The 24,914-nt window shown below is 46.7% G+C and overlaps 1 long non-coding RNA gene across 2 annotated transcripts; it reads left to right on the forward strand.

Moving 5' to 3' along the window:
* The first annotated feature begins 1,276 nt into the window (after positions 1–1,276).
* LOC112664833 (uncharacterized) lies at positions 1,277–22,478 on the forward strand. 2 transcript variants are annotated; one of them, XR_007403121.1, is made up of 4 exons: positions 1,277–1,406; positions 2,914–3,047; positions 4,245–4,401; positions 21,886–22,478. It is a non-coding gene; the product is annotated as an uncharacterized LOC112664833 (long non-coding RNA). The 2 variants fall into 2 exon arrangements; XR_004806148.2 differs by lacking the exon at positions 2,914–3,047.
* Positions 22,479–24,914: the final 2,436 nt, after the last annotated feature.

Below are 24,914 nucleotides of genomic sequence, written 5' to 3' on the forward strand. Positions count from 1 at the left end.
TTTTACCCTTGCTTTTTATTGATTATGCCATGGAAGTCATTCTGTCTTAGTGCACTCAGAGCTGGGCTTGTCTTTTGTTGACTTTAAAACGTTCTGTGGATTCAACAATTGCATCCGACGTTTGCCCTACGGATGGACGTTGAGGTGGTTTCTGATTTTGTGCTGTTATAAACGATGCTGCGAATAATATCCTCAGACAGAGGATTGGGTGCGTAGAATGAATTGCCTGCAATGGAATTACTGAGCCCAAGGACATAAATACATTTATAATTTTAAGAAATAATGCCAAATCGTCCCTCATGGGAGGGGAATTCTTTCTATGCACACGATCCTAGGCACAGGGACGTGAACTGGAGGGAGCACGCGTGGAGTCCCGGGGGACTGGGCGAGGTGGGCGATGGGAGGCAGGGAGTGTGAACAGGTGACTATTGCAACGTCCAGGAGTGAGACATGAGGGTCTGATGCAAGGCAGTCATGGTGGGGGTGGTGGGAAGCGATGATTTGGAGAAACACATTAAGAGGTCAAGTCCTCATACGCCAGGTGACGGTGATGTATGTGGGGTGGGCTCCCACTTCTCTACCTTGTATAACTGAGGGGTGCAGGTGAGTTTATTAACCGAGAGAATGAGGTCTTCTGGCAAAGTGAGGGAGGTGGCTTCGGAGGAACAGAGGGTCTCTCGGGGGAAACGTCCAGAAGAAGTTGGGTGCACGGGCCTGAGGGCAGGGAGAAGCTCTAGGTGAAGCCCCAGTGGTGTGGGAGGTGGGGCCTGAGAGCTGGGGGGACAGCCTGGGGAACCAGCATCAGAGGGAAGAGCCAGCCAGGGGCCCGGACGCAGCGCTGCAGGAGGGCCTCCTTCCGAGCCTGGCTCTGCATTTGTAGGTCTCGAGAGGTAGGGCCTCCCTGACTGTGGCCCCTGGGTCCCTCCCTGCCTCACCTTATGCAGGCCCTGGAGGGGGAGCCTGGGGCTCAGCCTTTTTTTAGGGGCAGGCTCAGGGGAGAGGCACATGGAGTGTTCTGGAAGTGCAAGGAAGAAACTCTCGAATCTGGAGGCAACAGGTCTGGCAAGGGAGAGACTCGAAAGTGTCCATTAGACAGAGCAATTAGGAGATCACGAGTGCCCTTGGCGGAGCCGGTTTCAAACAGAGCCTGGGATTCTTTGAACCGATAATAGAAAGTCGGCGTGTTTACTCATTGGTTGTATCCTAGCAACAGTGTGTTCTCAACAGGGCTAAGTGTTCTAGAAAGCAAGACCAAATTATACAAGAACACAGCGTTCTAGAATGTCTGCCTGGGTCTGTCAGCCAATTTCCTTCTTAGAGGTACTCAGGAGATTGGTAAAAACGACCCTCTTTCCCTCTAAGTTTCCAGGTAGTCCACGGCAGGCGTTTAGCACACTATATAGAATGTGAGTGCTTTGCCTGGGTCACCTCCCGGGACTCCACGTTACCCCGAGGCGGGACAGAAGAGTGGGGTCCCAGCCGGAAAAATGAGCTGAGAGTTGTAGTTCGCCACCTTGAAAATCAAACGTCACTCAATGGGCCGCGGGACTGTCTGCTGTCCAGGCCGACACTGGCAATGCCATCTTCCCAGCCCACTGTGGATCCTCCCACACCGGTGGTGGCTGGGGTGACCCACTGCCCACTTCCAGCAGCTTCGAATGATGCTCGGAAAATGGAGATGGGCCTTTGACCTCCGAGATTCCCCTGTTGGGCACTCCCTCCCAGCACCTCACAGGTCTCAGGGAGAGCGCTTAGCTTACTGCCGTATGCGATTTGTTCTATGAACACTCATTTCCCCCCACAGATGGATGGGGAGCTGGTCTGGGAGGAGGGGCTGGTCACAGATGTGTCTTTCTCAACTGTGGGTAAGGATTCAGGGGCCAAGCGCAGAAGATGACTGAGGTTTGGTCTCTCCCTCTGAGGTCCTGTGGTTGAGCGGAGGACATAACCTAGAACCCAGATTTCTTGGAGGAAATGCAACAAACCAGAGAGAAGAAACCAGGGTGGGGGGCACCTAACCCAGCACGGGGCAATCAGCAGAGACATCTTGGAGGAGGTGATGCTCTGTCTTGGAGGAGGTGATGTCTGTGTCTTGTACAGAGCATGAGAAAGAGTCAACCTGGAAGAAGGTGTGCAAGGATGTTTCTGACCTTTGATGCAGCCTCTGTAAAACACGCAGGTGTGGGCTAGCATGGCACGTCCTATGACACTGGGGCCCAGAGTCTAGGAAGGTAGCTCCCCTGCATTGTAACTGGCAGTGTGGCCCTAGCAATGCTGTGGAATCAAGAACTTGATGGGGACAATGCCTTTCTTTAAGCAAAATGAGGTGACATTGCATTTCACCCTCACTCCTCTCTTCCCTCCTGATCACAGAATGAAGCCTCTGAGCCTGTGTGTGGGGTGAGCACGAAGGGGGTTGGGGTCCTCTCAGCCCTGCAGGCTGGCAGGCTTTCTGGCAGTGTAGACGCGGTTCTTGCAGAGCCCGTCCCACATCTGAGAGATGACAGCTGCCCCTCTGGCTCTCTTGAGTGTGACATAAAATAATATGAAGTGGTCTTGGGTGGGGTCAAGCCTCAGGTCTGTCTCACTAGTTCCTTCGTTTGTACGGTTATGCCTTTGGTTTGCGCCGAGGGACGACGCCCTAAGAAACAGAACTTGCTCTTGAGATTATGAAGCGTGTTGATCGTGGAGGTCCTTGTGTATCAAGTGCCCCAGAGACATTTGCCCCAGGAAAAGCCATCTGGGTGGCTGGCTTGATTTTCCCCTTTGGGAGCCAGTATGTTTTTTATCGTGATAATCTGTGAAGTTAGAAATAATTATTTTGCACCCTTAAATGTGCAGATAAGCACAAAGGGTAATAGAGCTCTCAATGAGTTATATTTTTATAAACATTGAGTTGTCTTACTGGAATAGAAGACGGATAACATCGTCCATTCTGCTTCATCTCTCCTCGGAGGAAACCACTGTCCTGAGCTGGGGATGCATCCGTGCCGTGATTTCTAGTTTAGAAGGTAGACTTCCGTAAGCAATCTGCAGCATCATGGAGTGTATGTAGACATTTTTACATGTAATTTGTTGACAATGTTTTGAACTTGCTTTTCCGCTCAAACATCCCGCATTCTTGAGATCTATGATTGCAACGCATATAGGAACAGTTTATTTATCTTTTTTAACCTGGTGTAGTAAACATGTTAGCTGATCGGGTTTCTCTATTTTTGCTGCTTAGGAATCTTTGCCCTGATTTTATAACTGAGTATGCACACATTAGCTTTCCCTCAGGCATTGTCTTTCTACTTTACCTGTATTTTTTTTTTCCCTGAGTTAAAAGAAAAATAGATTTTTCATTTTTAGAACAGTTTTAAGCTCATAGCAAAGTCGAGAGGATGGTAGGGAGATTTTTCATATATCCCCCTGCGCCCACACAGGCATAACCTCCCCCATTATTAACATCCCCTATCAGAGGGGACCTTTGATACGATTGATGAACCTACGTTGACACATTGTCATCACTCAAAGTCCATAGTCTACAGTTAACTCTTGGTATTGCACATTCTATGGGTTTAACAAATGTATGATAGCAGCTATCTAACATTGTAGCATCTTACAGAATAGTTATTACTACCCTAAAAATCCTCTGGGCTTTGCTTATTCATCCCTCCCTCCCCCTTACCCCTGGCAACAACTGATCTTTATAGTGTCTCCATTGCTTTGCCTTTTCTAGAATGTCATATAATGGGAACCATGCAATGTGGTGCCTGTTCAGATTGGTTTCTTTTAGTAAGATGCATTTAGGTTTCCAACATGGCTGTTAATGGCCTGATAGCTTATTTGCTTTTAGTGCTAAATAGTATTCTGTTGTCTGAATGCACCACAGTTCATTTATATACAGAGGAAATTTTGGTTGCCTCCAACCCTTGGCAATTAGGAATAAAGCTGCTACAAATATCTGTGTGCCGGGTTTTGTGTGGACATGTTTTCAATGCATTTGGGTAAAGACCAAGGAATGCAATTGTTGGGTCATATGGTAAGAATACGTCTGGGGGCGCTGGGCTGGCTCCGACACTAGACCGTGTGACTCTTAATCTCAGAGTTATGAGTACAAGCCTCATGTTGGGCTTGGAGCCTCCTTAAAATTAAATAATAATAATAATAATATGTTTAGTTTGTAAGAAACTGCCAAACTGTCTTCCAATACCCTGATTTTTAAATCTATCCACTTTTCACTTTTTTTTTTTTTTTTTTAGGATGCTGGAACGTTATCTCAGATCCTTTCTGGAATGAGGCAAGGAAGAGATGCGAGCAAAGCAAGCACATAAACATCTTATTTCTATCCAGGCTTGGCAGCTGGGGACTCAGGCCAGATCTTGGAGAGGGGAACTGGAAGACAAAGCCTGTTTTGAGGTGGGTGTGCATCAAACGCAGGCTGCCAGGAACTGGGTCCAGGCAGCAGACTCCTGGAGAGTCCCCATCTGTGCCCCGAGGATCCAGAGATGAAGGGGTGCTCTGGGGGGGGGGGCCCAGTCCTCCATCAGCTGCTCTGTACCTTGAATCACAGACCCTACTTTCACTGTAAGGGGGCTCAGAGAGCAGCTCACCGCTGCCTGGGAGGGCGCCTTGCCTTCTCCTGCTGGTCAGGAGACCCCGGTCAGGCCACCTTGGGTCTGGGTCAGGCTCAGGTGCCAGCACTGGAACTAAAGCCATGACAGAGTGCTGGCTGACCCCTCTATTGATGGGAAGCCTGTTCCCTGGGATGTCCACAGCCCTTGGATCTTGCTTCCTTCTAAGTCTTCCAGGTCAGTTCCTGAGCCCCACCAACAGGGCCCTCTTGCCCCCAAGAAGTGGTCCCAAAGCTAGTTCTGGGCCATCCCGACGTCCTCTCTTCTGCCCTCTTGCTGGTAGGACACTCTGTTCTTTCTCCAGTCCCATCTCTGCCCAGCCCAAAGCCTATATCCAAACGAGCGCCCCAGGACATGCCAGCGTCCTGACCCCCCACTGCTTGTTGGGACACCTTCTCGCACTGCTCGTTGCCACCACAATGGTCCCCATATTCCTTCACCAGAGGGCCCTCTCCTTAGCCCCTCGCTGCTTGACCAGAATCCAAAGGGTAGAAACACAGCTCACTTATTAGAGCCCGAGGGCCTAACAGGCACGTGGGAGGCACTCAGAAATAAGGCGAGGAATTGAAATAATGTCAGAATATGAACGTTCAGCCTGTTTTAGTACGCGACTTTAAAAAAAAAATCTTTTCTTTGCTGTGCTAGAAGGATGGGATGTAATTATCCCCTGCTTTATAACACAGTCAGGGGATTAAGCTCTTTCTGTCCTGGAAGAAAGAGGAGCCAATACATCAGTCGCTCTGGGCTTTATGCACCACTAAGATCATCTGGGAAAGAGCGAGATGTCTTTGCGGGGAGGAGGTGTAGGCTGGCATCAAGGAATACAGGAGGTTGCGAGGGCTGGTGGTTAGGGGAGGTAGCCAGAACCCTCTGGCATGGACCTGCTGTGATGGAACCAGAAGTCACCCAAGAGTGGAGCGGTGGTGAGTGGGACCAGGGAAGCCAAGGTGAGGGGACTGCTTGCATTCCTGATGCGTAGAGGTGACCAGATGCCTCCAGCATGAGACAGCCTTCCCTGGCCGGCACCTGGGCCCACCCAGCAGGCCCTCCTGCTGGAAGGTCTTGGAAAGTCTGGAAGGTCTTGATGCCTGGGTGTGGAGTGCCCACGGGAGCTGCCCTCCGGATGGGGGACTAGGCTGGCTCTGTCTGGTTCTTCGTTGGGGACCTCCTAATGCCTGAGACGCTGCTGTGGCTGTGAGCGCGGGCACACCTGTGCTAAATAAACTGAACAAGCTCCAGTCCCTTGATCTGGGCCAACCGTCACTGCCCCCCACCTCCACAACACACCGTGTATCAAACGCAATGCTGTGCTGCTGGGGTGCAGCTCACCCTCCACGTGTACCAGCCGAGGCTTCAAGCTTGCACGTCACACCGCCGACAGCAACAGATCTGATCCTCAGCGAAATGTAGAGACCAAAGTTTAAGGGCAACTCCTGGAGAGCTTTTGGGGATCCTCTGAGGCCTTTTACTCAGGATTGTCCCCATCTGTATTCTGGGTGAGTAAGTTCTGGAACCAAGATCAGAGATCTGCAAGTAAGTTCTATTTTAAACAAGAAATTAAAACACTGTTTTAATACGTTCCGTGAAGATATTTGAAATAGCAATATTAATTAAAATACTGGGGGTTCACCATGAGCCAGTTATCATGTTAAGCACAAGAATTGGCTCATTCAGTCCTCGCAGCCACTGCATGAGGTGGGCGCCGGCGAGGGCCAGCATGCTGTTGGTTTTCTTCCTTAAACAGCGACACTTCCACACGTGTGGCTTGTGGCTCAGGATGTCACATTAGTGACTATTTCTGCATAAAGTCATTCTCAGAAACCAGAGAAAATTGACATGTTCTGCAAACAGCCAGGGAGCGTTTTTGACCTTGCCTGAGCTGCTTTCCTACCACTGTATTAGCTGCTTCTTTGGGGCTCACTGGGAGCTGAGTAGGACATAACCATGGTAACAGGCAATCACCTCCAACTCCAGTTGCTAATCTGGGTTAGAATTGCCCTGCTGGAAGCTCTTTGAACATCCTCAGGAGAGCCTGGAAAGGAGCTGTGAGAGGCACCAGTCCCACCGGGTGGGGGTCCGTGGCCCTGGGGCCCCACAGGTGCTTTGGCAGAAACACCCTCTGCATGGGACACCTGGGTGGCTCAGTGGTTGAGAGTCTGCCTTTGGCTCAGGTCGTGATCCCGGGGTCCTGGGATCGAGTCCCGCATGGGGCTCCTCACAGGGAGCCTGCTTCTCCCTCGGCCTCTGTCTCTGCCTCTCTCTTTGTCTTTCATGAATAAATAAATAAAAATCTTAAAAAAAGAAAAACTGGAACACCTGCTTTCAGTCAGAAGCCTCAGCCTCAGACTCCAGCCTTGTTGCCCTGCCCGTGTGATATGGGGCAAGTCACTTCCCGCTGGTCCCTCAGAGTCCCCACGTGAGAGGGAGATGATGTTTTATGGCTGCCCCTGATTCTCACGAGAATAGGAAGAGTTAAAGCTTATGAATCATATTTTGTAAATACAGTGCCAACGTCAGGAGTTACTGCCTTTACTTTTAGTCCCATGGAGGCGTGTCTTTGGGGTGGTGGAGTCAGGGAAGTTGGATGACGCATATTTCAATTTTCTAAAACTTTTTGCTATGGTAATTTTCAAATACAAATGAAAGTAGATGGCATAGAATAATTTTCCACGTATTCATTGTCACTGTCAACCATTAACAACATTTGGCCAGTTTTGTTTCATCCATTATCTGTAAAAAAATTATCTTTATGGAGATATAATTTATATACAAGTAATGTAGCAAAATGTACCTTACTAGGAATTTAGACACTCATATAACCGTCACCACAATCAGATATTTAACATTTCATCACTTCCCAAAATTCTCTTGTGCCCCTTCCCAGCCAACTGCCCCTTCCCGCCATGGTTCCAGGGCCTGGAACAGACCCTTCATGGGACACATGCAATCTTCCTAGGGATGCTGGGACCAGAGGCAGAGTAAGGCCTTGTTCTCAATGGGGATAGAAGGATGGAGGAATTTTTATACATATATATAACATGCATATAAATATACATAACAAAATTTACTATTATAACTATTTTTTAAAAGATTTTATTATCTATCTATTTATTTATTTATTTATTTGAGAGAGAGAGAGAAAAAGAGCAAGTAGGGGGAGGAGCAGATCGAGAAGGACAAGAAGATAAATCAGCTCCACACGGAGCACAAAGCCTAACGTGGGGCTTGAAATGTGGGGCTCAATCTCACGATCCTGAGATCATGACCTGAGCTGAAATCAAGAGTTGGATGCTTGACTGATTAAGCCACCCAGGTGCTCCGGTTTTTGTTTTAAAATATTTTATTTATTTATGAGAGACACACAGAGACAGGCAGAGACATAGGCAAAGGGAGAAGCGGGCTCTGTGTGGGCAGCCTGATGCATTTGATCTCAGGACCCCAGAATCATGACCTGAGCTGAAGGCAGATGCTCAACCACTGAGTCACCCAGGTGCCCGGTGCCCCTGTTGTAACCATTTTTAAGTGTACAGGTCAGTGGCATTTAGGACACGGACATTATTGTGCAACCATGACCACTATGCATCTGTACAACTTTTTCTTCATCCCAAACTGGAATGATAACTCCACATTCCCTCTCCCATTCTGGCCACTATGCTGTAGCATGTGTTAGATTTCCTTCCTTTGTAAATCTGATAATATTCCATATTTTGTTTATCCAGTCATCTGCCAATGACACTTGGGTTGCTTCCACCTTGTGGTATTGTGAGTAATGCTGGTATGAACATGGGTGTCCAAATATCTGTTTGGGTCCTGGCTTTCAATTCTTCTGGGTGTATACTCAGAAGTGGAATTGCCGGATTAAAATGGTCATTCTATGACTAATTTTTCTGAGGAACTGCCATACTCTTGTCCAGAGCAGCTACACCATTTCACATTTCCATCAGCAAGGCCCAGGAGATCCAATTTCTCCATATCCTTGTCAACACTTGCTCTTTTCTGGGCCCTCACATCCCTCCGATAGCCGTCCTGATGAGTGTGAAGTGGTACCTCATTATGGTTTTGATTTGCATTTCTCTAATGACTAATGATGCTGAGCATCCCTTCATGTACTTATTGGTCATTTTTACACCTTCTTCGGGGAGGTGTCTATACAAGTCCTTTGCCTTCCTCTTCTTTTTAAAAACATCTCCTCTTTCTGCAAACTATTTGGGCCAATTTTTTCTTTATCTTAAGTGCATTTATTATTATGCACTTTTACATTTTTGGTCCTCTTCTTCCAATAATTCTGCTTCAGGCAGTAAATAATATTTGGCTGTCCTTATTTTGGAAGGGTGTCTTCCTTGGGAATCTGGTTACTTTGGCCAGTGAGGATGAGTTCAGGACCGTATAGTGATATAAAAGGCCAGGCCAGCATCAGTCCCAAGTCTAAAGGGAGGAAGCGGATGGAACAGAAGGGATCAGGATATGCCACCCTGAATTTGCCACTTTGACTAAAGAATTATTTTGAGCTGAAGGCATTTGGGTTCCTGAAATCCCTAATCTGCCTCAAAGCAGTCTCCCAAAAAAACTCAGTTTTCACAAAGCCCCTTCTGGGAGCAACTGCAACCAACTCTCAGAGTTGACACCACGCCCAGATAGACATTGTCACAAACTGTCCTATCTCCATCTATTTGCCTGAGAGCCCACATATCCTTCCTCAAAGTCATGTGATTTCCCTAAAACAGGGAAATTTCTTTCTCCTTGTCTGTTGCCCCTAAATCAGGTATACAGACCCTAAGTTCTAATCCCCACTTTGAGTTACTCATCTCTGGGTATGTGTGATGCACAAGCTTAGAAACTTCTGTTGGTCTTCCTCTTGTTAATCTGCCTTTCATCAGTCTGATCCACAACCAGGGAACCGGAGAGAGAAGGAAGAGAAGACTCCCGTCTCTGCAGAACCCAGGGTATTGGAGCCCCCGGTTCCCAGAGAATCCCTCCTCTTTCTGGTCTCCCTCCCTGGAACTACTCTGGTCAGGGTAGTGTCTCTGGTTCCCAGTGTCTTGGGTAGAGCCAGACTCTCACCAGGTCCCCATACTGTGAGTTTCTGGGGGCGATGAGGGTGGCTGGGTGGTCTGCCCTCCCTGGTTCTTCTCAAATCCTCCCCACAGCAGGGATCATGCAGTTCCCAGTGCCCTGACTGTTCCACAGACACCAGGAGTGGTGGCCCTGGCCAGATGAGCCAGCAGTGACTGTTCTAAGGCTCACGATGGCAGCCAGAGCAGAACTTCAAGTGCCCACCCACACTCTCATTGCCATCTTTCACCACCCAAGACCATTAAGAGCTGAAGTCTACTCCCACGCGGGCCTGCACGACACCTACCATCTATATTAACATAACTGGGCTATTCTTTTCTCTTCATTAATGTGACTTCATTTTTTCAGGAATCTCCAGCTCAGCCTGATTATTGTTATAGAAATTTCCATAAAGACTCATCAGCTTTTCAATGGAAAGCATCAAGAGACCATTTGTGCCCTAAGATTCTTTGATTTCTTTGCTCAGAATCTGTACTTTCTGTTTCCACCAACCCCAATGGTCCAGTCATGGCTGTACCCAGTCCTGATGAAGCTTTCCCCCATTGGAAAGACTGCCTTATTTTTTTAAAAAAGATTTTATTTCTTTATTCATGAGAGACCCAGGGAGAGAGGCAGAAACATAGGCAGACGGGGAAGTAGGCTCCCTCTGGGGAGCTTGATGCAGGACTCGATCCAGGACCCTGGGATCACACCCTGAGCCGAAGGCAGATGCTCAACCACTGAGCCACCCAGGTGCCCTGGAAAGACTGCTTTAAATCAAACTTCCAGGGATCCCTGGGTGGCGCAGCGGTTTGGTGCCTGCCTTTGGCCCAGGGCACGATCCTGGAGACCCGGGATCGAATCCCACGTCGGGCTCCCGGTGCATGGAGCCTGCTTCTCCCTCTGCCTGTGTCTCTGCCTCTCTCTCTCTCTCTCTCTCTGTGACTATCATAAATAAATAAAAATTAAAAAAAATAAATCAAACTTCCAGTTCTCAGTAAATTTGGACAATGGCTTCTCCTCTCTGAGAATTGCCAAACATCTGGGAGGTGATATTCCCCTTTACTGTGGGATGCAATAAACTCCGCTCAGTTTTCTCAGAAAGATCATTTTTGGGAGCCAGCTTTTGACACTGGGCACTGCTTAAGCCAGTCTTTGGTTTTCCAAGACCTTTTCATCTCATTGTTCTGGTTCATTCCTTTGATCTGTATTTCTCTTGCTCTGTAATTTCTCCGGATTGATTTTAGGGGAGGAAGCATCAAGCAATGACAATTTGCCACTCAGCATGACTTTCCTTCCAATTGCATCAAAGGGAACTCACATCGTTACGGTGTAGACTGTCCAGGACAGCATGCCAATTTCAGTTGCTGTACAGGGCCAGGATCTAAGTTTGTTTAACCAAAACTCCCAGTTACATTTTATATTTTCCCATGATTGATCCTGAAATGCAACTAATCTTGACTGGCATTTCAGCTTCAATCAGGAGGGGAATTTGTTAATTGTGTAATTAAAACACAATGGTGATCTAATAATGGAGTAATAATGCCAGCTTAATTATTCCTGCTTTTTGTGACTATTTTAAAAATATAAAGTCTGTAGGCAGAGAATAATTATATACTGATGTTTCAGTGGTTTAAAAATTTCTTATTTTCTAATGCTAGGTATCTGGTTAGTGTAATGGGCATTTTTATTCATTTGCAATAAAAAAAGTTAAGTGTTTACAAAAATTAAATATGGTATTGAAGTCATGGCTGTTTCAACTTATAATTATTGACTACGATAGCTCTAGGAACTCCACCGCTCCTAATGCTCCTGTCTTCACTTGGCTGCTCCTGGCACTAGGGAAAAGACAACAGGGTAAAAAGATGACACTCAGGGTTTGAAGCCACACAGACCCAATTCAAGTCCCGCTGTGTCACTCACTGGGTGTGATGTTGATCAAGGCCGTGACCTTCCTGATTCCTGGTTTCCTCAGATATGAATGAAAATACTTGTATCCAATAGGATTGTCAGCAGGATGCTTTTGCTATTATTGTTCGCTTGATTGAAATGGATGTCATTTGAAATTGTTTAGGATCCTATACACCAGGCTCTACACCACCAAGTGCTTGGATGTTTTTCCTTATCAAGTTTATCTCATAATGTGTACGGCTACACAGCTCCTTCCAAACAGAAGGAGGGGCATTTGTTCATGAAAAATTACTATGATTGGGAAAGGTTGATGGAACTTGAGTATGGATAAGCTTAGCTTCTGCTGACGGCCCTAAAAAGAGAGAACTTGTCCTTAGCCCAGAAGGAAGGGCACAGCCTTCCTGACGGCAGGGTGAGTGTCAACATGGGAAGGATCCATGTTTATCTAGCTAAAGGAGAAGCTTGGCAGAAAAGCCAAGAACTGCAGGTAGTGGGGCAGGCCTGGCCTGAGGAAGGGAGCTCTGGTCTAGAGGTTCCATCCTACAGTCCTGTCCTGGGGATGAGATGGAGGGAACCAAGCTGCCACTTCCCTCACACTACTGACTCTCCTTCCTAGGCTCTGGGTTTGTTCACACCATCCAACCCTCTCATCCTTAGGCTTTTTGTGTGGTGCCATCCTGGAGTGCCACATGGGCTTGCAGGGACCAGATTCACAGCCTCTGAAATGGGAGTGCCCAAGATTATTCACAGAGGACTGAGGACAAATATTAGAACTTCCATTTATATTTATTTTTCATCTTGTTCTATCATTCTATCTTTGTTTATTTGTTGTAGTGCACATACTGTGGTAGTTTAATCATATTTCACCACTGGTAAAATTTATAAATGAAAAAGAAAAAACGTATAAAAGGAAAATATGCATTTACTGAGGATGCACACTTATTGATAGGCAACTCATTAAAAAAAATTGGGCAATCACTGCTCTTGACTACCTGTCCCCTGTGGGCATTCTATTTTGAGTTGCAAAATAAATCTCTAAAATCCTTTCTCATCCTCCCAATCAGCCTCTCAAGAGCTTGGCTGGCAGCTGTTGGGTGACCAGCAAGTTGGAGCTCGTGAGTCTACAAAGCTGAGAACTAGTCTTTCTCTCCCTGGTAAGCCTTGGCCTTGCTGAGCCTTAGCTTTCAAATCGGTCAAGTGGTAGAACAGTAGCTGTCTTTGTCTGCCTCGTGGGGTGTTGTAAAGACTCAGATCATATCGCGTCATATGGAGTCTGCAGAACACCAAAGACAAGAACATTAAAAGCAGTAAGAGAAGAGTCAGAATGCTCTCAAAGGAATGACGATCTATACTAAGAGATTTCTTCTTCTTTTCTTTCTTTTCCTCCTTTTCATTCTTCTTCTCCTCCTTTTTTTTATAGATGGTAGAAAAGTTTCTTTCCTTTAGAACTCACCAGCTGTGCTCTGTTGAGATGATCCCAGCAATCATGCCAGCCACACCTGGAGCCACAGCACCTACAATTCCAGTACCTTCTTCCCTCCATTGGGCCATGGGTGGGTATGACTTTGGCCACATCAGCATCGAAGAGCTTCTTCACAGCTAGTTTGATCTGCTGTTTGTTGGCCTTGACATCTGTCCTAAACGTCAGTGCACTGCCGTTCTTCATCTTCATGGTTGACGATGTGGTCAGGGGAGATGTGATGATGGCATATGGGTCAAGTTGATACTTTGGGTGCATTCCTCTGAGGATACTTGGGTTGCTTTTGGAGTTGCAGCGTCTTGGGGTGCGGAAAGGTGGAACGTGGGTGACATGAAAGAAGATTGTCTCTCTCTTTCTTCATCTTTGTGGCTGTGGACACCTTTTCTGTACTGCCTATTTGGCCTCCAAAGCCTTTGGTTTGACCTCAAGTTTGGGAGGTGTAGGGATTTTCATGTTTTGCTTTCAGCACTATTTGTAAAACGGCAACATAGCAAACTTCTTTTTTTTTTTTTTAAAGATTTTTTATTTATGATAGACATAGAGAGAGAGAGGCAGAGACACAGGCAGAGGGAGAAGCAGGCTCCATGCTGGGAGCCTGACGTGGGACTCGATCCCGGGTCTCCAGGATCGTGCCCTGGGCCAAAGGCAGGCGCTAAACCGCTGAGCCACCCAGGGATCCCCCATAGCAAACTTCTTAATAGCAACAGTGGAAGTCAGAAGGTAATGTACATTCAGCCAGCATACTGGAAGATATAACTGACAGTCTAGAGTTTTACATGCAGAAAAATTGTTTTACAAGAATAAGGATAACACAAAGATATTTCAAGACAAACAACAGAGTTTATCACAAATGCAGCTTCACTGAAGGAAGTTCTAAAGGCAGAAGGACCAACCTAATGGAAGGGTAAAGAAGCTGGTAAGCATTTGGACAAATCTAACAACCTTTCACTATACTGAAATATCAACAAGAATAAAAACAATTGCTACTTTGTGAGATGAAACAAATGAGATAGAATGAATATATCAGAAATTTTAGCATATAAATTGTGAAGTGCTTCTTTGTTTGGAAGGAAGATAAAGTCATTTAGGTTTTATTAAGTATGCATGTTAAAAGCTTTAGGTTACCTATTGAAAAAAAGAGGGAAGGTATATTTCCAAACTGGTGAAGGGAATAAGTGGGATAAGGATAAAACACCACCTTAAGTAATCTGTATAAAGGCAAGGAAGAAGGAAAATAAAAAATGCTTTAAAAAGTAGGAGATATGTATATATATGACAAAATATGGTAAGGAAAGAAATCCAAATATATCAGTGATCACAATACATGTAAATGGATTAACATTCTATTTAAAAGATAAAATTTAGACTGGATAGGAAAACAAACATAGCTTTCTGCTATTTATAAGATATATCTAAAACACAAGGGCTGGAATTTGCTTCAAAATAGGTAGATGAGTAGTTAGAGGTAGATAAATGAATGGTAGTGCGGGCAGCCCGATATTGGACATTGATCATTGCTGGGACTGGATAATGTGTATATTAGATGTATTATGCTATTCCATCTACTCTTGTGTGTGTAAGGACTCCTCTATAATAAAAGTAAGTACAAATATCAGACAAAACAGACAAACTGTAAGCATACAGAATTGTTATATGTAAACGTACAGAAAAAGTATTAGGTAAATACTAATCAAAAGTAGGTGTAGGGATCCCTGGGTGGCGCAGCGGTTTGGCGCCTGCCTTTGGCCCAGGGCGCGATCCTGGAGACCCAGGATCGAATCCCACATCGGGCTCCCGGTGCACGGAGCCTGCTTCTCCCTCTGCCTATGTCTCTGCCTCTCTCTCTCTCTGTGACTATCATAAATAAATAAAAATTAAAAAAAAAAAGTAGGTGTAGTTATAAGCTCGGGGCACCTGGGTGGCTTAGTCAGTTAAACCTCTGACTTCAGCTCAGGTCACGATCTCAGGGTCCTGGACTGAGCCCTGTGTGGGGCTCCCTGCTTAACAGGGAGTCTGCTTATCCCTCTCCCTCTGCCCCCCCACTGCCCCCACTTATGCTCTCTCTCCCTCCAAATAAATAAATAAATAAATAAATAAAATATTTTTTTTAAAAAGCAGGTCAGCATAATAATAAAAAGACTCAATTCATCAGAAAGATATAATAATTCTAAACTTGCATCTACTTAGTGATATAGCCTTGGAATACATAAAGCAAAAGTTGGTTTAAGAAAAGAACTATAGGGCAGCCCTGGTGACCCAGTGGTTTAGCGCTGCCTTCAGCCCGGTGTATGATCCTGGAGACCCAGGATCAAGTTCCACATCAGGCTCCCTGCATGGAGCCTGTTTCTCCCTCTGTCTGTGTTTCTGCCTCTCTCTCTCTCTCTCTCTCTCTCTCTCTCTCTGTGTCTGCCATGAATAAATAAATAAAATCTTAAAAAATAAAAGAGCTATAAGAGGAAATTGACAAAGCTACCATCAGATTGGGAGATTTAAATATACTTTTCTCATTAATTAATAGGGAAGGCAGATTAAAAATTCAGTTTGGATATAGAAATTTTGAAAAATACTCTTAATAAGGCTTGATATAGTATATATGTCAATATATAGAGCATCATAACCAATGAATGAATGACATCCTTTCCTTTTATTTTTATTTTATTTATTTATTTTTTACATCCTTTCCTTTTAGTCTTTAAATAAAAAGGCTTTATACTACGGGTCATTTCTAAGATATATGGAAGTGGAGATAATAGCTTAATAAAGTCCCAGGTGTATATCAGCAGCTTAAATGATTTATTAGCTCATGGGCACTCCTGTTTCATCCACTCCCACCCACTCTTCTATCCTGGCTTATTTCTGAAGCAAATGCCAGACATTACACAATTTTACCCATAAGCATTTCGGTATGTATCTTTACAAGACAGAGACATTCTAAAAATGGAACAATAATACCACTCTCACATCTAAAAACAGATGTTAACAATGAATCCTTAATATGCAGTTAGACTTCAAATTTCTCCAATTTTCATATATACAGTTTGTTTGAATCTTACACTGGTTTGTTGGCATGTTTCTTGTTGCTCTTGTAATCTATAGCTTCCCTCCATGCTTTTGAAACTTTTATTTTCCCTTTGCAACTTATTTGTTGAAGAAACTAGATTGTTTGCTGTGGATTTTGTCCATTGCGTGTCCATAGTGTCCTTTAACATGTCCTTCTATTCTCTGTTCTTCCTGTAAATTATTAAGTCAATCTAAAGACTTGATCAGTTTTAGATTGAGGTTTTTTTTTTAGGTGAAGCTGCTTCATAGGATATATGTGTGCTCTTTAATCAAGGGCAATGAAATAACTGGTTCTTTATCTTTTGGGAATGTCAGCAAGTATAATAATCATTGATGATAACCATGGATCCATCAGGCATTGTGAAACTGGTGACGGTCTAATTCTATAATTCCTTCATTTAAACTAGACTATTGATGCAAAATAATCATGTCCGTATCAACTCGTGGGTTACCCAGAGATATAGTTTGTAGAGGAAAGGCTGGACAAAGTCAAATGTACTTTGATATTCAAACAGCCAATTAAATATAATATTACAAATACCACTTATAATATCATAAATAAAATTAAGTGCATAGAAATAAATATAAAAGTATGCAATACCAAGATTGAGAAAATGATACAATTTTTACTGAGGATAATTAAAAAATAAATGGCAAAATATGTCAGGTTCATGGATATAAACCATTCAAAATCATATAGGTGTTAATCTTTCTAAACCAACCCACACATTCAATTCTGTGTGACTCTAAGCACCAATGTTTTTGGTTGATCCCAAAATGTAGAACGAAGAGCTATTTGCCAAGTATAACCAAAATACTCCAAAAGTACAAGGTGGGGACTAGTCCTGAAAGATAATGGTATTTAGTGAAAAGTTACAGTGATGGTGTGGTACTGGGGCAGGGATGTAAAAATAAACCAACGGAATAAAATGTAGGCCCAGAAATAGACTAGGCATATATAGAAACTTGATTTATGGCAAAACAGAGCAGTGTAGGCTAGTGGGGGGAAATGTACTTATCATTAATATTGCTGAGTAAAAATAACCACATAGAAAAAAAAAACTAAATAGGATCCTTCCTCATGCCATTTATGAAAATCAATCCCAGGCAGATTAAAGATTATAAAGCTTTAAGAAGATAATATTGCATTTATCTTTATGACCTAAAGATAAAGAAGAATTTCTTGGATAAGACACAAAGGACTACAGGTCATAAGGTAAAGATGGGAACATTTTGATGATATTAAAATAAAGAATTCTTGTTTATTAAAGAGATACGAAGAGAATTCATGAAGCTGTTCATTGCTGGTAGGAATGTAAATGGGCACAAGTACTTGAAAAAAACAGTTTGATGTTACCTGGCAAAGCCGAAGGTACCTGAGCCTGGGGACCTGGCGTCCCTGCACTCTAGGAATCTATTCCAGAGAAAATCTTACCAAGGATGCTCAGAGCCGTGCTGATCCTGCTGGAATCAAACTGGAAACAACCAAAGTAGTACATTGGCGGGAGAAGGGAAATATAAGCTCTTGGTGTGTTTATACAATGGGATGCTATACAGCATCGAAAGCAAATGCACTATAATATTTTCACTGAGAAAGAAGAGCATCAGGAATACAGGGGAGCAAAAAGGGAAAAAAAGGAGTAGAAGAATGAGTCTCTGTCATTTTGTTTATGTGAAGTTCAAAAATATGCAAAATTAAATACCTTTTGGGGATACAAACACTGTAAGACTATGAAGCACAACAAGGAAATGTAGATGCACAGGGTTCATGGCAGTGGTACTGGGAGGGTGGGGAAGGGTGCACTGGGCTGCAAAGATGCCAGCTATTTTCTGGTCTTCACCTGGGGTGTGGGTCTGTGGGCACCTGTAGCAGTGTTGGTCTTTGCCCCCTACACACTGGTTATAAAGATCCCTCTGTACCTATTTATATCTACTAATATCTCCTACATCTACCCAATAGAGACAATGGTTCGAACCCTTTGGGTTTACAAGGGAGCATGATTGTTGCCCTTCCTTGGGAGCCCTGCCTGCACCCAAGAGCTGTTCTGTGCACTTGTAATTGCTAAGCAGGTGTACTATATACAGCCCTGACTCCTGCACACGGTGTCTGGGGTCGTCTGGCCAGCTGGAGTGAGGAGGGGATGGTGCTAAGGACCACAAGAGGGAGGGAGGCAGAAAGTGGGCTCCTAGGAGGGTGCCCTGCTGCTTCCATGGTGACCTCAGAAGGAGGGAGTCATCTATATCCTTCAAGAGCCTGATTGGACCATTCTGTGTCAGAGCACCTCAGGCACACCAGCACCAGGTTCTGCCCAGCCTTGGGGGGACGCCTCATCGGACAAATAGATCCCTAGAGACAAGCCTTGTGAGGGGGAGATAGGAATGGAATACAGAAAGTCGGTGCACCATCATTCTATCTTACCTATGGTTGTCAAGGTTACCAGAGCCTCGTGTTTCTTAGTAACCACTCCTCCCAAAATAGCCTCCACTGGTGCCAGCCAGCGAATTGCATCCTGCATCCCAGTCATGTTTTACACGGTTCTGAGGGGAAGACAAGAGGCCCCTTGCATGGAGTAAGGTTATATGGATAAGGTTACGGCAGCGCACACAGCTGTTCCTCATCTGGTCTTTACCGTGGCTGGGTGAAGGATTATAATCCCCAGTTTTCAGATGAGAAAACAGGATGGGATGAATCACAAGGATCAGAACTGAATGGAAAATCCAGATTTTGGGGGGCCACTGACACTGCCTTTCGTGGCTAATGCTTGGTTACACAGCAAGAGAGGATGTGTTAGACTACTGTCCACTCTAAGGGCTGAGTGCACCAGGCTGAGAGTCTGCCTTAGGAACTGATACTCCCCCTGCCTGTCCCCTGCTTTCTTCCTTGCCAACAAAACCCCAGTTTTGTTCCCATGTGAGGGGCTCTGTGCCCCCCTGCCCCAGGGAGTGAAGGTTGATTCCTCTTGATGACAATTCTATTCCCTTGTGATTGTTTGAATGTGAAATGTGGCCCCATCTTGGCCAATGGAGGTGGGGGGAGTCTGCAGTGGGACATGATTCTGGGAAAGGAGTTTCCCCCTAAGAAAAGAAATTCCCAGGAGGAAGTGCCCCCCTCCTCTATGACTGGAGGCCCTTTGCACATGAAAGAGCCCACCTGTGGCCTCTAGGGAAGATGTTGCTGATGATTGGGGCGGGGGGGGGGGGGGGGGGGGGGGTGGGGGGGTGGGGGGGGTGGAAAGCCCTTGGGTCCAGCTCTGAGAGGCCACCTCCTCCTCAGAACCAGGCTCCCTCCATCTGGTCATATTGGCTGGGTCTCTTCTCGCTGCATGTCTAGAGACAGAGCTCTCTTCAGCTGTTGGCTCCAGGTGTATGGGGCTGGGAGCTCCCTGGTGCCGGGCATTTGTCACATAACCTCCGCACCCCCAGTCCAATCTTTACCTGGTAGAGGCAGTGTGTTGCGGGTGGGGTGTCACTGAGAGTAGGGCTGGTTCTCTTGACTCAGTGATCCCTGGTAGGAGGTATCTGTACCTCCATTTGTGAGGGACTCCTTGGTGACTCTGCAGAAGGTCCTTGGCTTGGCTCCTTCTTAAAGTTGGGGTATGAGTACCATCCTTACTCAACATTTTAGAAGGTAGGCTTATTTTGGAAACTCTTTCCGGTGAAAATCCTTCACAGTGTAGACAACGATCACTATGACAATTTGGAGGAAGTTTAGTTAATATGCGGGGACTATCATTCTTAAAAAGGACTGTCACTTCATTGACCCATTCTACCGTTATGGAGTACCTGATGTTGAATGTCTGGTGTGTGCTAAGCATTGGACCCAAAAGGAAAGTTACACAAAAATAGTTAAGGTGTGGCTCCCCACCCTCAACCCTCACAGTGCCAAGCCCCGCAGAGTGAGAACATCCCGCAGAGAGCCCTGCCAGGTAGCTCAAGGCCATGGGTGCTGAGAGAGGGGCCCAGCACTGTGCTCCAGCAGCGCGTGGAGGGAGGGGAGATGCTGGCGGGCGGCTGGAGTTGGAAGGGAATGAGACTGGAAGAGGTGGAGAGCAGATGGGCTTGCGGGGTTTTTGTCGGAAGTAGTGGGAAGGATAGAGTATGTCCTCCAATGCCAGGCGGAAGCTTCGGAACCTTGTTTGGAAGACACTGAGGGGTGCAACTGGGAGAGAGATGTTACTGTGGAGATTGTGGTGGGATGGGGGGGTTGTTGAGGGAGACAGGAAGGAGACAGCAGTCACTCCTGGGAGAGATCCTGGGGAGTCAAGCAGGTGCCACCTGGAAGGAAGGGAGGACGCATCCGTGGCCCAGGCAAGGAAAGGGTATGGGCACTGAGCTAGGAAACATGGATCCCAGACCTGGTTGGGCCTCTTGGTTGATGTCACCTTGGCCAAATCATGCCTCCTCTTTGAGTTCCTGGTTTCTCAGTGCAAACAGTGGAGATACAGTAGTCTCCACCGCCCTTGGGTCTCTGAAGTTCTCGGGCACTCTCTGCGCGAGGCGTGTGCGCAGGAAGCCGAGCAGGTCCTGGCTGCAGACCGGATGTGGGGGCAGCAGGAGGAAGGTCTTCTGGCTTGGGTGCTATGGCCCCTTCCTTCACGGTGGGAAGAAAGCAGGAGAGAAAGGGGGACAGGACAGCCGCATCTCTGTAAGGAAGGGGGGCAGCTTGGGGAGGAGCAGGCATTAGGCACCACAAGTGTCTAGAACTCAGGAAAGGCACATGTCTGAAGTTGTTTTTCTAGCTCTCCTTTAATTTTGTTGCCTGATTCCCAAGCATGTATCAGAGTTAATGAAGCAATTCTATTATTAAACCACACAGAAATTTAAAAGACAATGTACTTGGATTCGAATGGAATAATTAGATATGGAGCGGGGGGAAACATTTGTAAGAGAATTACATATAAATCTCACGTCTTAGCCCTCTGTACCACAGGCATGAAAAAAAATAGGATCACTCAAAGAGCTCAGAAACAAGCTATTTCGTGAGTTTGGGCAAAAAGCAAAAAGCATTTCTATTTCCAGTGAAATGCTTTACGAAGCACTTCAAAACCTAGATCTGAAACTCCACTTCTGGTTTAACATCTACTGAGAAGGCTAGAAGCACTTTTCACTTTTGAAGAAGTGTGTGATGCTGTTGAAAGCCTTCAGGATTTGCTTTGGCGGAACCCATACCTGCTATGATGCCGGGGCACCATTCTTCTTTGCTGTGAATCATCAGACACATTTTTAAGTCACATTTCGGTTGATGGAGAGGTGGAGGCTTTGGGATATGGCGCGGATGTGGCAGGTGCTGGGTGGGGGCGTCTCAGCCACGAAGTCTAGAGAGAGCCCGAGGAGACCGTGCACTGCTGAACTTGGGCTCCCTGTCCTATTTCCTGCTGGGGACACAGCAAGTGACCTTGACCTTGGCGTCCGACCCACCTTTGTGGAACTCAGCGATCGACAGGGCTCATTCCCAGGCATTACTTCCCTAGTTTCAGATCCCTCTCAGAAACAGGTGCAAATAGTTTCCTTCAAAGGGCACACATAGCTCACACTCTGAGAATGCGTGCAAATTTGAATCGTGCCCAGCTCCAAACTTGCACAGACTCTGACAAGTTAGACATATGTGTGTATAAATGGGGTGGGACAGAGAGGCAACCTGAAAGGTGGAAAGAGCACCGGATATGGAGCCAGGAGGATCTGAGCTCAAAGCACGGCCTGGTCTCTTACTGGTTACTTGACCTTGGGCCAGTTAGCCTCTCTGAAGCCTATTTTCCTTTTCTGTAGAACGAGACTGGTTGCAATACCTTCTTCTAAGGGTATTGTGAGGCGTAAATGAGATGAGCACTGTGGAAGCACTTTGTAAGTGAGGAAGCATCCCGGAAACACTCAAAATTGGAGTTTACCAGCAAGCCTGGCATGTCCCAAGAAGGGTGTGATCAGAGCATCGGAGGACCCTGAAATGATGTCACACATTTATGGTGACAGAGCCTGAAAGACCCACACCTTCCACTCCCAGGGGATGCTCTGCAGGACCCAACTCGGTGCAGATGTGACAAAGTGCAGGTACCCTCCAGGGGGCTTGCATGAGCCATCCCTGAGACTGAGCCCCCAGTGCCTGGCCCACAGGCTCCATCAGTGACAGCTAGACCCCTGGAATTGGGTGGCCATCTGCAGGAGCCCAACGAGAGCCAAGCCCGTCGTCTTCCCCAACGAGAGAGACTGCAAATGCTCTCTTCCCTTCCTCCTCCACCTCTCCTTCTCCGCCCCTCCTCCTCATTTTCTTGTTATTCCTCTCTGCCTGGCAAGGTATTCCAAGAGCTCTAATTATTTAGTTGTCATCTGGCATTTAATTGTTTGCCCATAAATTGATTCACTTTACAAAATTTATTCAAATGTACTTCTTTGCATTGTTTTTAAATGAGAACAGTCAGCAAAGGGTGGCTGTGGCCTTGACGTAGGGACCACGGTTTTCCCATCGGAAGACCGGGGGTGGGATTCAAGGACTGCTGTCGTCAGCAAGTCAGGAGCCCTCCCTGAACCCCAGTTTCCTCTGCAGGAAATCGGGGCGGTGGCATCTCCTTCCCCAGTGTTCTGGCTCAGGTCCCATGCTATAGATACAGATTATGAGGGATTTCTGGCATGAGCCTCGAAGGAGAACAGTTGTCCCCTCGGGAGGCACTTAGAAGAAGGGACCTTCAGATGGGGAAGAGTTATTTTAGGGGATTCTGGAAGCTCCTGGGGAGTCTTTGTTGACCATGAATTCTTTATGAGGAAATTAAGCCAGCAGGCAATTCTCAGTTCCTGTATAAACTTTATGATGGCCTGGGGTGACATTAAACCAATTTTCCCCCTAAAATATGCAACAGTGGGAGAAAGGAGTCCTTAAGAGCTATTTGGCATTTGAAAAATCTTATGTTAGTCTGCTCGGGTGGCCATAACAAAATACCGTAGACAGAGCGGCCTAAGCAACTGAGATGAACTTTCTTGCAGTTCTGGAGGATGGAAGTCCGAACTCAGGATGCCATCGTGACTGGGTTTGGTGAGGGCCTTGACTTGCAGATGGCCGCCTCCCTGCTGTCCCCCCAGCCCCGCCCCCCACACACACAGTCTGGCCTCTCCTCCTCTTCCTACGAGGACACCAGTCCCATTGGGTCAGGGCTCCACCCTCATGACCTCACTTACCTTAATCACTTCCTAGGGGGCCCCAATTCCAATACCATCATGTGGGGGGAGGGCTATGATGGGTGAATTTGGAGGAACACAAGTGGGTTCACAGTACAGCTCATGGTCAAATGGGCAGAAGTTGCTGGGGGCCTAGCAGTCCGGCCGACCCGGGTTCAGATCCTGCCCTGCCACATGTAGCTGAGGGACCTGGGCAAGTGTTCGCCTTCCCGGCCTACTTCCTCTTCCCTAAGGTGGGATAACGGGAACATGGCGCCCAGGGACCATGTGAGCATTAGCCCAGGGCACGAGCGGGAAGCGCCGGCCACCCCAGTTGCCCCCTTGCTGTCTTTGGTGATGACCAGCTCCTTCCTTTTCTGTCAGGAGGTGCCAGCCCTTGGCGTCTTGCTCTTTAAATGATGAAGGGGGTGAGCTGTGTTTAGGCTCCGCTTCGGCTCCTCCATTTTGGAAGCGTGCCTTCTTGAGGCTAGAGCACAGTGACCAGGACGGGCTCTGTTTGCTCCCAGGGAGGATACATTGATACCTAACAAGGTTCTTCAAATGAACCGGATGCCACATGGGGAAATACCTAGTCCAGTTCTTGGCAGGTGGCAGATGATAAACGTCCCTGCACTGTGGCTCCAGGTGAGGCCTGGGTTGGGAGGACATTAGTCAAAGAAGACTCACTGAGCACTTCCTGTGTGTCAGGCACTAAGGACACAACAGTGGGAAACACGGGGACAGTCCCTGCTCTTACAGAACTGAAGAGTCTCCCAGGAGGAGGCCAACATTCACCAGATGACAAAGGCTCCCATCTGCGGGCTTGGGTCGGTGCCCACCGGCTGCACAGTAGACGTCCTCGGGAGGAGGGGCCACCCTCAGGCCCCACAGGGTCATCCCTGCCGGGAGAGGTGCTCCGGGTGGGAGAGCACCGGAATTCCTGCCCTAAGTCCCTGGCACCTCATCAAATACCAGCTCAGCTTGCAGCTATGCACTCCGTCTCGGCCATCTCCTGTTTTGGTGTCCTCTGGGCAGCCCCTCTGGGTGTCATGAGTCACAGAGCCGCTCCTTAAACTCCTGGTCCTGCTCACGGTGGAGAAGAGAATTCAGTTCATAACAAACAAATTCCGGGGAATCGAGGTGCCCGAGCTGTTGATCATGTGCCTGCGAAATGATTGCTGGGGCCTCTCCCTGGGGCCCCATCTCTCCTGCTCCTCTGTTGCTGTCCCAGCTGGGCCCGGAACCTGCGAGTGGGAACCACGGGCAAGCTCCTGCCCTCTGGGTGCTGCTGAGGGCTGCAGGGTCTGCAAAACTCGTGGGGTGGGTTAGGTGGCATAAGGCAGCCTGATTGGGTTTAAACATCACCCAGATTGGGCAGTGGTTAGAACACGGGGCATACACTCATCACCTTCACTGCCTACGAAGCAGGCATTGTAGACATTGAGTAGATATTTATGTTGGCAGAGGGCTTCCTGGAGTAGACATCTGAACCTATTGCCTGGAGAAATTTCTCGAAGGTCTTCCTGAATTGCTCTACTCTCTTCTCTTTACCAATAATTGAGAGTCAGCAACACATGAATTATTTTCTTTAAAAGAAATAGAGCCTTGGAGCTGGTGAGCCCTTTATGTATTTATTTATTTGACATTTGGTT

This window comes from Canis lupus, chromosome 17, assembly GCF_003254725.2.
Source record: "Canis lupus dingo isolate Sandy chromosome 17, ASM325472v2, whole genome shotgun sequence".
Lineage (NCBI taxonomy): Eukaryota > Metazoa > Chordata > Mammalia > Carnivora > Canidae > Canis > Canis lupus.